Here is a 17,327-nt window from a genome sequence, read left to right on the forward strand (position 1 = left end):
CTGATATGTTCACCCACAACTGAACAATCACTTTTTAAAAAATAAAATAAAATTGTATACCGTCTTTCTATCGTACAATACTCAAGGCAGTTTACAAGCTGAAGAAACAAAGAATGTACACCTTATAACAATCGAATGCAATACAAAAGTGTGTTAATAAAACGTAGCTTTAAAATAAGCAACCTACATCAAATAAAGTAACATTCAACAATCATTAGAATAGTATAAAATAATAATATCAGCATATAAAAATTAAACAGAAATCTACTCTGAACAATTAAGATAAATAATTTCTAAACTACAATGAATAAAACAATGGCAAGCCACAGTGCATAAAATAATACAATACAAATTGAGAGGCAGATGCTGGAGGGTGGGGCAAGGCAGGTGGAAGGAGGCCTTGCCTGATGAAGTCTCTCCCCTCACAGTTCTTCCTCCAGGCACAGCTCCCTTATGAGGACTCTTATGTTCTTATGATCTCTTCCCCAGAGTGGCTGGGGAAACCCAGCCAGATGGGCGGGGCATAAATAATAAATTATTATTATTATCTTGGAAGTTTGGGTGCAGTTCTGCTCGCAGAAGATGAGTTTGCAAAGAATTAAGACAGACAGAGTGGGGGACATCCACTTTCCCAGTCTGTTCCTGTAACTTTGACCTTAATCAACTTACCGGTACTTCTCCACATCACTGGTATTTAGATGCATGGCATTTACAACCTCCTCCTCCCTCCACTTCTCTCTCAGATCTCAAGATGAGAGGTCACCTTTGTCCTCTGAGATAACAAAGGAACAAGCACAGCTGCCTTGTTCTTCTCTAGACTAGTTAGATAGACTGGAACAAGCAATTATTCCATCCAGGTTATGTACTTCCTACAAGAAACAACTTTATTATTTTCATAACTACAAGCATTTATCTTGTGTGTGACTGCAGCAAGTAAAGTCTACTCCCTAACTGAGATTTACTGGCTTTAATGCAACTTACTATGCATACCAATAGGGTTTCAAGAGGCAATCAGACCCAGTTATCCCAACAGATGTGGTGTGAAGTACCATGGAGATTTTTTGAAAAGATTTTCCATCGTTTGTTTGTTTTTTGCTGAGAACAATGTCTTTCTTTTCTTTTTGAAACTGTTCCATTTATTTGTTACTTCTATAAACTGCAGCGGATGGTTGACAGGCCTATTAAAAGTACAAAATACAGTCCAACATTTAATCAATAAACCCAAATTATAGCCAATATAAAACAGAAACTGTCTAAAAGTCAGCCTAGACACAGCTGTATAAAATCCATTTTAAAAAAGCATAAACTCAAGCAAAGGGGGGAATAACTTGGTGCAAGGATTTAAAGCAGGGGTCAGCAAACTTTTTCAGCGGGGGGTTGGTCCACTGTCCTTCAGACCTTGTGGGGGGCCAGACTATTTTTTTTGGGGGGGGGGCGGATGAACGACTTCCTATGCCCCACAAATAACCCAGAGATGCCTTTTAAATACAGTGGTACCTCAGGTTAATTCGTTACCCAGAGGTCCACTCTTAACCTGAAACTGTTCTTAACCTGAAGCACCACTTTAGCTAATGGGGCCTCCTGCTGCTGCCGTGCTGCCGGAGCCCGATTTCTGTTCTTATCCTGAAGCAAAGTTAAGACCTGAAGCACTATTTCTGGGTTAGCTGAGTGTAACCTGAAGCCTAAGTAACCTGAAGCCTATGTAACCCAAGCTACCACTGTAAAAGGACACATTCTGTTCATGTAAAAACACGCTGATTCCCGGATTGTCCGCGGGCCAGATTGAGAAGGCGATTGGGCCAGATCCGGCCCCCGGGCCTTAGTTTTCTTACAAATGATTTAAAGGCACCAGGTGTATCCCTATCATAATGGAAAAGGCCCCAGGTGAACGAAATGGGCTTCACCTGGTGCCTAACTTTTCACTTATTTATTTATTGTTACATTTATACCCCAGTTTTCCTCCAGGCAGTTCAAGGTGGTGTACGTGCCTTGCCTCTTTCCCTTTTTATCCTTACAACATCCCTGTGAGATAGGTTAAGCTGATGGACTGTGGCTGACCTAAGGCCACCCAGTAAGCGTCATGGCTTAGTAGATATTTAAAGCTCAGTCCCTCAGTCCCTTGGGGCCAGCACTCTGCCACTGCACCAAACTGGTTCTGTGTCAGGTAAAAGGTAAAGGGCCCCTGGATGGTTAAGTCCAGTCAAAGGCAACTATGTGGCATTCATCTCACTTCCAGGCTGAGGGAGCCAGCGTTTGTCCACAGACAGTTTTCCAGGTCATGTGGCCAGCATGACTAAACCGCTTCTGGCACAATGAACCACCGTGATGGAAACCAGAGCGTGCCGAAACGCTGTTTACCTTCCTGCCTCAGCAGTACCTATTTATCTACTTGCACTGGTGTGCTTTCAAACTGCTAGTTGGCAGGAGCTGGGACTGAGCAACAGGAGCTCACTCCATTGTGGGGATTCGAACCACCAACCTTCCGATCAGCAAGCCCTAGAGGCTCAGTGGTTTAGACCACAGCGTGTCAGGTAGGGGAATCAGGAGAAGGGCCTCTGAAGAAGATCCCAAGGACCAGGAAAGTGTGTGCGTAAGACAGACAGAGCGAGAGAGTGATTTGTCAAGTAACCTGCCCTGAAGCCATTTAGACAAAGGAGTGTGTGGAGCCTCAAGTCTGGGGGCCAAAAGAGCCCTCTTCAGACCTCCCTCACTCCAACAGACCTTTTAAGTAAAGATCTTTACTAGTCTGCACCTGCAGTGGAACTGTTTCCAAACGTTTTATTGTTTGTGTGTTTTCTGGTCTCCTTTAGGAAGAAGGGCAGGCTATAAATTTAACAACACCAGTTTCTTCTTGGAGACACAGGAGGTCATTGCACCTCGGACACGCTCAGGGCTTATTGGCAATAAGGAGTTAGCTGTATATGTGGCAGACAGTGTAAAAACACTGAAAAGCCTCCGCACCCCTCCTGGCATTCTACCTGGGTAATTGTTTTTGTAATTTAAGTTACTTTATCGAGTGTTTGGGTTTTCTTTAGGGCAAGGAAAGGAGAGCCAGAGCCTTGGCTTCCTTGCCCTGCTGCCGAACTTGTACGTCTGCCTAACTCGCCTTGACGCTTTGTCAGCTGAGGCCAAGACACTTCACCAGCTGGGGCTCCCTGTATCTCCTGGAGCGAGACTCACTCTAGCCAGGCAAAAGGAAACAGCCACGGAGGGCTGGGTAAGGAGTGTGGCCTGGAAATCATCCCAAGAGAAGGCGAAAGGGCCACAAAACGAGCCAGAGACTCAGTATGTGGCATAAGGGGAGGCTGATCAGAAAAGACTGCATAAACTGCAGCTGCACGTCTCAGAAGACGTTGCTTATCTCTGAAGCAAGCTGAGAAGTAATAGAAGGAACAGCTGTTCAGGAGAAGGCAAGAAATGTAAGGCACCTGGGGACACGCTGGGAAGAATCGATCAGAAGCACAGATTGTAAATATAATGCAGCAAAGACTCAAAGAAGCCTGTAATATATATATATTTTTAGGTATGCGTAAACAGTAGAGGAGGATCACAAGGTGTTGTGCTCTTGGAAGGAGCACAAAAACTCTTTTTCCCTGGTGCTACTGGAAAGCAAGTAGAATGCTAAACAGAAGGAAGAAGCCCAGCAAGACATTCTACTCCCTACGGTGGGATTTACCCATCATGCATTGCCTGCTGGAGTGATGAGAGCAGAGATGGGAAGCCTTGGAAAAATGAATGATGGCACCGAAGGACTACCCAAATGAAAGGCTGTGTGCTAAGTCCTCTCTGTGGTAGCAGTGTTTTGCTGGAGGAACTATCTGCCTGGGGGCAGGGAGCATGGAATTATTATTACTATCATTATTAAGATTACTGCAGTGTGTTACATGGGGGGTTGCCTTTGAATATGGTTCGGAAACTGCAGCTGGTGCAGCATTCAGTGGCCAGTGGGTTGGACTAGATGATCCTCAGGGTCCCTTCCAATTCTATGGATTTTGGGTAGGCAGAGACTAGGCCATTGGCCCATTTTGTCCAGCGTCCTTTGCTCACAGTGGCCAACTAGTTGCCCACAGGAACCCCACAAGCAAGTCCTGAGCCCCACAGCACTCTCTCTGCATTTCTGATTCCCAGCAACTGGGATTCAGAGTCCCAATGCTTTTGACACTGGAGGTAGCTACCACTTTGGGCACCATTTTTTTAAATTTTATTTTAGATGCCAGATGTTTTCCTATTCTAAAATGATAACTCTCGTTCTCTTAAGCAGAAGCTGCCATGTTACAAATATAAAAGCCCGTCATTGTTTGTTTTCCAAAATGTCAGAGTGGGGAGAGGACAGCCCACCTGGCTTTGGCACTCTTTGCTGTTTAAATATTAAATCCTGGTTTTTTGGGGGGAATACAGAAGCAGAATTTGAAATGATGCACTCCTTTTCATCTCCCTCTCTTCCCCCACATTTGTCTCTCTCCCCCGATCTTCACTCCCAGTTCAATATTAAATCAAATAAATGTCCCCTGCTGGGTTCAGGGAGGGACGGAGTTTCAGGCAAAGTGGCTTTTGAAATATTAAAGGAAGATGAAATAGGCCAGTGTGAAATATGATTGTTCATTCCTAATGGCGGGCTTCCAGCCATCATTGGCTGTGGGCTGTTCCCCTCCTCCCATCAAAACTCTAGAGAATAATGAGTGGGGGCTGACAGAATAGACAAATTATTGTCTTCATAGGCGCCGACTCCATGGGGCCTGAGGGGGCTCGAGCCCCCTCAAAAAATTTTTTGGGGGGGCTCAGCCCCCCCAATAATCTCGGGCGCCCTTCCAGCAGAGCGCCGCCGCCGTCCCCCGCCTCCTTCCCACCTGCTCCCTCGCCAGCCAGCCAGCCAGCCGCGCGCCCTAGTCGGAGAGCCCCAGCCGTCCCCCGCGAGATTAGGGAATCCCCGGGGGCGGGGGCTCCTGCCTCGCTGCTTCGCAGCACCACCGCCACTGCCAAGGCACTGCTGGGGGGGATTTTCTTCCTCCTGGCGGTTTCAGCCCCCGCGAGAACAGGGGAATCCCGACCGGCCACACCTCCCAGCCAGCCCTCTCTTCTCCGGCTAGCCCCACGTTTCCCGCATATCAGCTGTTCCGGAGCTGATTAATAGGCGCAGCACGCTCTCCCCTATTCGCTCACGAGGAGGCGGCGCCACTTTATTTGAATATTCATGAGCTTATTTATTATTCATGAGCTTTCCCGGGCCCCCCCAATATTTTTTATAAGTCCGCGTCCCTGATTGTCTTCATTATTATGTGTTGATCTACGAAGTGTTCCCTTGCTTGGGTCAAAAGGATTTCTGCCACTTTAAAATTAGATACTGGGAAGAGGAGAAGGGATCCCTCTCTGGATTGCTGGCCTAAGGGTGAAGGGTGGGAGAGTCTAGGCTTCTGGGATCTGCTATATATTTTTGTACTGGTACCCTGAGAGCCATTTCTAAATTTGTGGCTCAGTATGAGGGCACAGAATCGTGGAATCATAGGATTGCAGAGTTGGAAGTGACCAGCTGAAGGAGTTGCACCAGCTGTCTGCTGTTGTTGCTGTTACAATCATTATTTGTTAAATTTATTGGTTGCTTTTTCTTGCCATAGGCCAATCGCAAGAGAGTTACAACCCCCCCCCCACATATATTCAATTAAAAGGGGGCAGGGACTTAGTTGCTAAGTTCAAGGTACTGGTTTTGCCTTTCATGAAAGAGAAAATGAACTTGTAATATCTGGATCGGAAGAGTGAAAAACTACTGGTTTATAGAATCAGGTAGGTAGCAGTGTTGGTCTGACAGAGTTGAAATAAATTAAAAAATTTAAGAATTGTCCAGTAGCACCTTAGAGACAAACTAAGTCTGTTCTGGGTATAAGCTTTCGTGTGCATGCACACTTCTTCAGATACACTGAAACAGAAGTCACCAGACCCTTATATATAGTGGGAGGGTGGGGTGGAGTTCACACCTTACAGGAATTGGTGATTTAGTGCTGTGGCACTTTCCCTCTGGATTTCCGTCCCCTCAAATATTAGACAGGCATCATTTCTGCTGTCATTTCAGTGCCACCTGGAGACCTTCCTCTTCCAACAAGACTTTTTAGTCAAGATCTTTCCCAGTCTCCACCCCCACTGCTCAGCCTGGACACTGAGGTCCTCCTCCAAGGGTCTTCTGGTGGTTCCCTTTTTGAAAGAAGTGAAGTTACAGGGAACCAGGCAGAGGGCCTTCTCAGCAGTGGCGCCCTCCCTGTGGAACGCCCTCCCATCAGACGTCAAGGAGATTAAGAACTATACAACTTTCAGAAGACATCTGAAGGCAGCCCTGTATCGTGAAGTTTTTAATATTTGAACATACAATCGGCATCGAAAGCCCAAGAAACGTTCACAATTGTGTACTAAGATGAAGCTGTAACTCAAAAGACAGTGTATGAGTGGTTTAAGTGTTTCTGTGAAGGGCGGCAAACCATCGAAGATGACCATCGGTCTGGCAGGCCCTCAACAAGCAGAATGGCGGGAAATGTCAACAGAATTTGTGAGTTATTGATGCAAGACCGGTGTTTGTCCTTCCGACTGATGGCGGAAGAATTGCATATTCCGCGTGAAATCGTTACTGAGGTTACTGAGATGTCCCACCCTCCATATTCTCCTCATCTGGCCCCACTGGATTTCTTTCTTTTTCCAAAACTGAAATCTGCACTGAAAGGGCACAGATTTTCCAACATTTCACACGTCCAAGCTGCTGTGACAAGGGAACTGAAAGCAGTACAAAAAGAGGACTTCTCCAGAAGTTTCCAACAGTTCTACAAACGGTGTCAATGGTGCATTGTATCAGAGGGGGGCTACTTTGAAGGCCTGTAAGGTATGTATGAGTGAATATTTCTCACTGTCCGATTTATGTGACCATTCACCAAACTTTTCGGTCACACCTTGTAGTATTATTAGTAGTAGTAGTAGTAGTCTGCCACTGTATTGTGATTTTTTTCTGATGATTTAATTCTTGTGCTTTCCTGGGTCAGGATGGCAGACCAACTCTGCGTTACAAAGATGTCTGTGAACATGACATGAAGGCTGGCAATGTCAACCCTACTGTGTGGGAATCCCTTGCAGATGACCACAGTGCCTGGAGACAAGACAGTCAGGTTGTGTATCCACAGCAGTGACCAGAGGAGAAATGACCACTGGGAGGAGTGCAGAGAGAATAAATGCCATGGTGCATCTGCAGCAGCACAACTGGATGCCTTCATCTGCCCCAGCTGCAACAAAACATGTCCCTCGTGTATCAGTCCCTACAGCCACAGCAGGCGCTGTAACTCTCTAGCTGTTTGACTTCACCCCCAAAGGCGCACTCCTCCATTGTCTCCCAACAATGCCTATGATAGATAAATAAATTAGGACTGGGTGCCTCTGAATAGAGATGCAGAAAGACTTCCTTTGCGCTTCCTGAACCAATACACCAGGGACTAGGAAGCTTTTTCATCCTGAAGTCCCCACTGACTGCTGTGCAACTTTGCAGGGCCTGCGTGCCAATGGTGGGCAGGGCCAGAGATAAAAATGGGTGCAGGGACAACTACAGCTCTTACCCATCTACAACAGGCTATATACCAGCTGCTTCAAAGTCAGAGGTTTCCTTACCCATGCCTTTCCACACGCCTCTCAGCACAAGCAAGCAAGAGGCACTATTGCAATTCAAGGACAGCCAGGCAAAAGTCCTCCGAGGAGGACCCAGAGCAGAGTCAGTGAGGCCCAGACCTAGAGAGAGAGGCCAAGACGGACATTTGTGGCCCCCTGGCCTGACTGCAGTAAACAAACTGGGACACAGCTCTTCTTCGAAATGAACACTTTTGCTATGCTCTGCTCCTGTTTCTTCTCTAGGTAAGAAGGAACACATTCTCTATGTGCCCTAAAGTCCTTGCTTTGACTTGCAATAAAATTAAAGAGAAATTCATCTGGTGGAAGAAAGGCGAGCGCAAACCAACAGAAGTTATAAGTGGACCAAGAATGAGATGGTTTTTATTTCTTTTCAGAGAAAGAGGTGATCAATCACTGGGGTAGGCCTGCTACCAACGGGGATGGATTTGCCATTGCTTTTGTTTTAAATCAAGCGCTGAACAGAGAGATGTTGTACATACAAATCTGCTGTAAACCCTGGAACAATTTGGCGGGGTTCTAATTAGAATGGCTCGAGGGAACAAATGAAACAATGTAGGAAATTATGTTGAGCCTACAGACGAAACTAGTAGGACCTTGGAGAGTGTGATGGAGATTCAGGAAACAAAGAGCTCAATTCAATCCATTGCATTTATAATCCAGCAACATGCTGCAGTTGCAAACATATACACACTTTACCTGGAAAGCAAATCTAATTGAATTCAGTTCAGTTTATGAGTTGACATGGGTGAAGTGGATCATGAGTTGATTATGGGGAAAGATTAGTTCCCCCTCTTTCTGTTCCTTCTCCTCCCTCCCAACTTCTATTGTTTTGAGGTCCCTTTATTTACAAAAGCGAGTCACTACAAGATTACCCTGGGCACAAAGCAGTGAACTATGGTTTGTCCCACAGAGAAGCAAGCAAACCATAGCCTGTTTCTCCAAAGGTTGTTTGTTTTTCAGCTCTCCTTGTCCTTTGATGCCTTTGTCCCTTGGCGGGTGTCTGGAGTGGAATAGCTGAGTTGTAGTTACAGCAAACTGATATTTGTAAGCCAACAACAAACCATGGCTTCCTCCTAAAAATCCCTCCTGCTGAGTAGAAGAGAAATATAATTGTTTCTGAGCAATACAGTCCAAAACCCACAGAGGGTGCAGTCACGCTAAACCAGGGTTAGGCAACCTGTAGCTGACCTGATGCTGTTGGACTCCAACTCCTGTCAACCCCATCCAGGATGGACCATGGCCAGAGATGGTATAACAACTGAAGAGCCACAGATTCCCCATCCCTAACGTAAATGATGATGCTTCCGTTTTTAGAACCAGCAACACACAAGCTGTGAGGCTCCATGGGATTGTATGAAAAAGATGGGGAAAGTGAAACCGATCACTAGTTTTCTGCAAAGCCCTTCTCCCTACAATGCCCCATTACTGGGCCAAATGTCCATATTATCTGGTGGCTGAGGATGTCAGCCCATCTTTAACGAGGCAACACAGCTTTGTCATTTATAAAAGGGAAGAGGCTTTCCTCCCTTTGTTTACCTCTGATTGCAACATAAGCATGGGGGAAACTCTCATTTTGAGAAGTGCTGCTTGACTCATTCAGCATTTGCATATGAACCGTCTCTGGCTACTCTCTGAAAGCTTCAGAGGCACTTCAGATTCCAAAGTGAAAATGTGGAATATGCGCCAGGAGGAGTGCGCTCAGCTCTTGCCTTTATTCTGGCTAATCAGAGTGATCTCTTGAACTTTGAGTGAATGAGCACTTGAGTGATATGATTGTCCCGAATTGCTGTTTTTGCCTCAGAAATAGTGATAGGAGCTAAAGCAGCTGACTCTGCTGTTCTGTTTTGAACTGGGCCATTTTAGGGACAAATTGCACTTTGGAATGGTGGTTTGCGCATACAGTGGTACCTCGGGTTAAGAACTTAATTCGTTCTGGAGGTCCTTTCTTAACCTGAAACTGTTCTTAACCTGAGGTACCACTTTAGCTAATGGAGCCTTGCACTGCTACTGCACAATTTCTGTTTTCATCCTGAAGAAAAGTTCTTAACCCGAGGTACTATTTCTGGGTTAGCGGAGTCTGTAACCTGAAGTGTCTCTAACCCGAGGTACCACTGTAATGCAAAGCCTTGGGCTAGCTCTGGCTTGTTTGAACATGTGAACCCTGTGGCAAACTCCCTCCATAATGATGAGAGGGACATAACAAGACCAGGTTTGGTGTGCTTTAAAACTTGGACTGTCAGCAACACTTGAGATGTCTGAGATTCTCTGCATGTGGTAGCATTTACTAATACCCCACAGCAAGAACTTTTAATTATGTGAAAGGAAAACCTGTGACCATTTACCCCGCAACTAGAAAGTTAAGGATGTGGCATCGTGAAACCCAAATTGGAATTTTATTTATACACACTCAAGGAGGGTTGAAGCTTAATGGTTACTTTGATAAGGCACAATATTTCATTTCAGTCAAAATCACTTTACAGAAGGAATTAAGAACTTTACTTACAACTTCCACTGCAAGCCTGTTTCTAGTTAAACCAACTGGATATGAAAAGGCATTTCTATAAGAATAGCATCGTGTGAACTTTGCAAAAAACCAAAATGAAACCTTGCTTCCACAATCAGCAGCGAGCACACCACAAATTGCTGTGTCTACAAGGGCCCTTTGTTTTTGAAATCTGGTTTCAATTATTATTTGAGCGAATTGTTTGCTTTAGTATTTGATTCTTCCCGGAGTGCCTTGGCAAGTGAGTGTGTCCCACATGTTCCACAAAATGAATGCCATAAATCAATTGGCGGTGGCCAATCTTTGCAGCGAAATGTCCTTGCACAACCAGTACAACTAGGAGAACATTATGTGAGCCCAGATAGAAAACAAGCAGCCCACTGCCCTTTGCAGGAATCGAAGTTCTGAATAAGAGACCTGAAAACAAACAGCATTAGAAAAAAAGAAGAAAAAGATTTGTCAAAAGATGTCATAGAATAAAAGGTGTGGGTAGGAATCCCACCACTCCTGGTTTCTATGGAGAGATGCCTGCTTCTCTCTCTCCCTTTCTCTTCTGCTCACTGTTACGAGAGAGAGAGAGAGAGAGAGAGAGAGAGAGAGAGAGAGAACAGCATCATCTCAGTATGACAATTTTCTTCATCAAAAGGGCTCAGAAATAATTTAGGGACTGCCTGCCTGCAGATTCAAATCCTTTGGAAGAGAGCGGTATTAAAAATGGATGCCTCAGCCTTTGCTGCTTGGGGGTCTTATAACAGTCCAGTCCCTGGTCTCTTTGAACTTGACAAAGAGCAAATGATAAAGAACAAATAAATTATACGTCACCAGACTGAATCTGGATTCCAAAAAGAAAAGCTTCACACTTCTTGGAGAGTTTTAAAAAAAATTGATTTCACAGCATTGATCCCCAGACCTTTTGTCAAGAAAGGCTTTCAGAGCAGCTGACAAAAACCAGTTCTAAGACAGTTCCTGCGTCAGGCTTGGCATCTAAAAATACATGACACGTGAGGAAAAAGCAACAGGAGGGAGGAGGAGAAAGCAAGCTCGAGCACCAGGTTCTAAAAGTTACAGTTTGTAAAGTCACCAGTGATATCAGAGGTGCCTCTGGCTGCATTTGGGAAAGCACAGTCCCTCCCCGAAGCAGCCCCACCCCAAATGATCAGATCCAGGAGCAGAGTTGGCGACGACACCCAGACAGTTCTTCCAGACAGCTGACCTGATGGCAGCTAGAACCACCATATTTTGTTAATAACGTCAGTCAATTCCAACAAAACTTGTGGAGCGTTGCATGCTTACCTCAGTCACCTATCAGGAGAAAACTTAAACAGGGGCACTGCCATATAACTGAATCATTGAGGCTTAGAATCAGAGAATTGTAGAGTCATCTAGTCCAACCTCCTGCGATGCAGGAATCACAGCTAAAGAATCCCTGACAGCTTCAACTATCTATGACATAGCCTCTCCATGCCTGAGTGGCTGGTGGTCTAACATTAGCACCACTTCTGTTTACATAGCTGAGAAAGGAGGACCACAACTTGGTATAATGATCGTGTTTCCTTTGGCCTCTAACCACCCTGCTGTGTTGTGTTAGATGCTCCGGAAAGAGCCATGTCCCAAACATTCCCTTGCCATCCCATCAGGGAGGAACCATTGGGTTTCTGATTGTGGGAATGTTCAGGGAGGCAGGAGAGGATATATTGTTTATTAATATCCTTCCTAACTTGCACTAGCAAGTTCTATAACTTGGCCGAGTTTTACATTCCCCTTTTAAACACACAGCAGATAGCTGGTGGCAGGCTTGTTTAAGCCTCTCAATATTAGATTCCTGGTAAGTTCCCTTATATCCCTCTTAAAAGAATAAACATGCCACAATCTTGTGTAAAGTATATAAAAGAAGTTTACTCACATCATCAGTTCACAGTTGGATCCCTGAAGGCAGACTTAGTTACAAAGTATATACATGTGGATCTATCCCATATGGAGATAATCCCAGTGTCCTCTGTTGGCTGAGAGCCAACAGAGCAATTCTAGCTAAAAGCTGCTCCAACAGCAGAGGAAGGAAAAGAGAGAGAGGTGCTGTGTGACTTGCCCTTTTGTTACCTGGACAGCTAAGGTCACACCCACCTCTAGTCACATGCAAAAAGGAAGTCTTCCCCAGCCAGGAGTTTTGACTAGCTGGACCAAACATTCCCTCACATGTCCACTCTAGGAAAATGAGGAATGTTGTACTTGACTGCTACTTATGTATCACATCCCACACCAATGGCAGCTGGGTCCTTATGCATAAGGGGAGGGTCTAGATCAGCATCTAGCGACAGAAGGGTTTGGGCTCAACAGTTGACTGATAATGTCAGAAGACAGCATCAAAAATGCTTGACCCAAACTCAGAAAGCTAGTCACATGCCCACCATAAATGTATGAGGGCCCCTCGCTTGTTGCAGCCCTGCCAGCAGTGGGATGAAGTCACAGAGGTGATGTAAGGGAGCTTGGCCAGGGTTTAGTGCCAGCAAAGCACAACCTTCAGCACTGCCTCCTGGCTGAAATGTTTTTTATCAGAGCCTTTACCCATGTTTTAGTTCAAGCTTCTCCATCTATTGTTATGCCTAGGTTGCATTCCCATGCTTGACACACTCAATCTGCATTCTACATCTCGCTGTCAATCAGGAGTTGATAAATGGAAGAAGCAGAACCCTTCAAGGGTGAAGCAGATGGGATACCGCAATGTTCTTGCTGGAGCTCAGATTAGTCCCTTCCCTGAATAAGCCTTTAAGAAACATCCTAATCTGTGACAGCTGAAACCAGGAGTGTTTAGCACCCTGGAGCATGCTGCAAAAGATGTTGGCAGCTAGAATCCTCTGAGGGACAAGCTACCTATTTCCTACAAATGCTGGGATAGCTCAGTAGATAGAGCAGGAGATGCTTAGTAAAGCTACAGGGAACCAGGCAGAGGGCCTTCTTGGTAGTGGCACCTGCCCTGTGGAACACCCTCCCACCAGATGTCAAAGAGAACAACAACTACCAGAGTTTTAGAAGACATCTGAAGGCAGCCCTGTTTAGGGAAGCTTTTAATGTTTGATGCATTACTGTATTTTAATATTTTGTTGGAAGCCGCCCAGAGTTATTATTATTATTATTAGGGTTGTAGGTTTGAGCCCCACATTGGGTAAAAGTCCTGCATGAGTAGATGACCCTTGTGATCCCCTTCAACTCTACAATTCTAGGTTTCTATGTAACTAAGCTCTGACAGATGGGGGAGGGATTCTTCTTGGGCATTGAGAGATGTTTGTTGGCTTACATCTTAGCATAATTCTATACATTAATCCAGGTGTAGGGAACCTTTGGCCCTCCAGATGTTGCTGAAGCCTGACCACTTGTAGTCCATGCACTGGTAATCTTGACGCTGGATTACTGCAATGCACTGTATGTGGGGCTACCCTTGAATTTGGTTTGTAAGCTCCAGCTGGTACAGAACAACATGTGACACCATTGTTAAAAAGCTGCACTGGCTGCCCATCTACCACCAAGCCAAGTTCAAGGTTATCATAGAATTGTAGAGTTGGATGGGACCTCATGGGTTATCTAGTCCATTGCAGGAATCTCAGCTAAAGCATCCATGACAGATGGTCTTCCAACCTCTGCTTAAAAACCTCCAAGGAAGTAGGGAGACTGTTCCACTGTTAAACAGCTCTTACGACTAGAATTCCTCCCCCCAACCCAATGTTTAGTTGGTATCTCCTTTCTTGTAACTTGAAGGCATTGGTTCAAGTCCTGCACTCCAGAGCAGGAGAAAACAAGCTCGTTCCCTCTTCCATGTGGCAAATACCTTGAGATATTTGAAGGTGGCTATCATATCTCCTCTCACTCTCCCCTTTTCCAGGCTAATCAGGTTCTTGTCTTAATTTGCAGAGCCCTGAATACCTCTGGTCCAGGGCACCCCAGGAACCACCTGAACCTTTACAATCACAGCTTGATCATCTGCAGGAGCATCAGTGATCGTTTCCCAAGTTGGTGAGACTCTTTTAACAACAACAAGAAACCAAGCCTTGAGAGTTATCAGTCTGGTGGAACACTCTGCCAGTAGAGATTCAGCAGGTACCTTCTGTGCCAGCTTTTAGCACCTGCTGAAAACCCTTTTTCTATTCTGCCAGGCCTATGCAGAATATAAGGATAAGAATATATCCTTCCACAATGGTTAATTGGCGTCTGTTTTAATTTTTAAAAATATGGTTTTTATTTTATGTTTTATGTATTATTGCCGTAAACTGCTTTGCTATTTTCTTCTTTTTATGATATAGTGGTATATAAATATTTTAGTAAATAAACTTCAGTTGCCATCATCCCTAGCCATTGGTCATGCTTTCTGGGGCTGATGGGAGTTGTAGTTCAGGAACACCTGGCAGGTCAAAGGTTCCCCACACCTGCATTAAGTGATTATACTAAGCAAATAGGGAACCAGCATTAAATAAGGGACATACAAAATTACACTGTGCTGTGATAGTTCCGAAAAAAGGTTCAGTTGGTGCATTTCTGCTTGAAAATGGGAGACAGCTCATCCATTGCATTCAATATTCATATTGATTTTCAGTTGTATCTTTATTGCGTCTATCATTTCTTAGATTGTATTTTATTGCATTGCACTCTAGATTTTATGGAATTCCGATTGCCATGCAATAAAATACAACCTAGCACAGTGCGCTGCAATAGCTACCGCATTGCCGTGGTCTGCAGCAATTTTCAACTAGCTCATGGGAAACATAGTCTGGGAATTACTGGTTTAGAATACAAGGACATTCATTTACTTGCGACTAGGGGTGGAAGAAGAATCTATCAATTTCAGATTTCTCAGTTTCTCGTTTTTCCAATCTTAAATTCCATTCTCTGCGTTTTGCAGCAATTTTCCATTTTGTTCTCTTAAAAAATTCTCATGAAAATCCCTCAGCATCTTAGTTGAAATTTCTCTCAATTAACACATGTTTATATGTAGTTTGACTAATGTACACATTTCCGCTTCAATGTACAGTCAAACAATGGTACTTAAGAAGTCCTGCAGATGTTATTTATTTATTGCCTATTCATGTTTCCTCCAAGGAGTGCAAGGTGGTGTATCTGAGTCTCTTAGTCTCAATTTTATCCTCACAACAATCCTGTGAGGAAGGTTCAGCTGAGAAACTGTGACTTGACCGCAGTCACCCAATGAGTTTTGTGACTGAGGAGGAATTTGAACCTTGCTCTTCCAGGCACTAACCCACCCCTCTAACCACTGCACCACACTATCTCTCTCTGGCTTTTAACTGCTTTCAGCCAAGATTTGTGCATTGCAGAATTGACACACACCCAGAGGCATCTTGGACAACTTGGCCACAGCTGCCATTTAAACAACAGCAGCCAAAGATCCAGCGTCCTGCAGCCTGGAGGCAGCAATGGGTATCTTTCCAGTAAAAAGCTGATTACTGGCTCCGCTCCTTGATTTTGACATTTAGAAACAAAATGGTATGTAGTCTTGCGGCACGACTGCTTGGGAAAGCTTATGACTAAGCAGGATTGTGCTGATGATGTTTGGTACTGATGTGGAAGCGAATGTATCATTAGCCCCATGTGAGAGCTGTCGCTGATGCTCTTAAGCATCACTGCTTGGCAATGGAAGGTGGTCCATGATGGCAGGGGTTTCCAGATCTTTGTCCACAGACCACCAGTGGTCCACAAGCTTCTTTCAGGTCGTCTGCAGGAAGGTGGCACAGGTGAGGTGCAGGCTTTCCCACCCAATCTCTCTTTCTTCCCACCTGATGCCCCCACCCCTCAAGCTGAACCATGCAGGATGGAGTCTTCTGCTTACCTGCGTGGTGCAGGTTGCTGCTGCTTTTGCAAGCACTGTGCAGGATCAAACCCTCCTGCTCTTGGTCAAGTGTCTCCTCCTTCCTCCTTCCCAATCCTAAATGTAATCAGGGTTTAATAACCCCAATTAAATATGATGCCCAGCCCCCCTGAATTGATCCAGGGCTGGATCTGGGGCAGGTAGTTCCCATGGCAGTATGGGGTGGGGCAGCCCAATCTGGGGGCCTCAGATTGGGGTCCTGGGGAAGAGCTAAAACATATAGGGACAATGGATAGGGAAGAAGAAGAAGAAGAAGAAGAAGAGTTTGGATTTGATATCCCGCCTTTCACTCCCCTTCAGGAGTCTCAAAGCGGCTAACATTCTCCTTTCCCTTCCTCCCCCACAACAAACACTCTGTGAGGTGAGTGGGGCTGAGAGACTTCACAGAAGTGTGACTGGCCCAAGGTCACCCAGCAGCTGCATGTGGAGGAGTGGAGACACGAACCCGGTTTCCCAGATTACGTGACTACCGCTCTTAACCACTACACCACACTGGCTTTCCCTTTCTCTCTCATGACAGAATTGCGGGTCCCACAGTGAATGGGGATCAGGACAGACAGAAGGAAGTACTTTCCCACACAGGGCACCGGTTAACTGTGGAACTCATTGCCACAAGATAGTGTTGGCCACCCATTTGGGGTTAGAGCCAGAGGTGAGGAACCTGTGGCTCTCTGCTCTTAGACACCAACTCTCATCTACTCCAAGTAGCACGGCTAATATATAGTTCAACAGCATCCAGAGGGTCAAAACATCTTGGCTTTTTCTTTAAAGCAGGCTCTTCCTGGTGCCAGTCGTTTTATGGAGTATTAATGGTACAACTGTAGAAAAGGTTTTACTGCATTCAATACTATGATCTTTGGGGTTATATTTTATCTTATTGGATTCTACTTCAGTTGTTTTTGGTTGTGAAGGGATTTATAAACCTACAGACAAACAAACAATTTTAAATACCCTTTTGGCACAAGGCTAAAACTGCCCTGCGCTCTCATGCCTGCGATGGCAAATGCTAGGGAACGGCTTATTTATTTTCTAACTGCTGTGATTGCTGCTGCTTTGCATATTTGAGGTTTTCAGGCTGCATATCATCTCCATTCCTCCCATTTATTAAAATGTATCCCTGGCCACTCTCCAATCACATTGTCAGCATGGCTTGCAATAAAATATTTAAAGTGCAATAAAAGAACCGAGAGGTAAAAAATAAGCTGAGAAACAGAGAATCTACCAAAGTGGCTGGGGAAAACAGCACGTGAACTAGAATATAACAGATCAACAAAAGGTCAAAAGCCTATGAGAACAAGAAGGCGT

The sequence above is a fragment of the Podarcis bocagei genome, assembly GCF_964188305.1.
Source record: "Podarcis bocagei genome assembly, chromosome: 7".
NCBI lineage: Eukaryota > Metazoa > Chordata > Lepidosauria > Squamata > Lacertidae > Podarcis > Podarcis bocagei.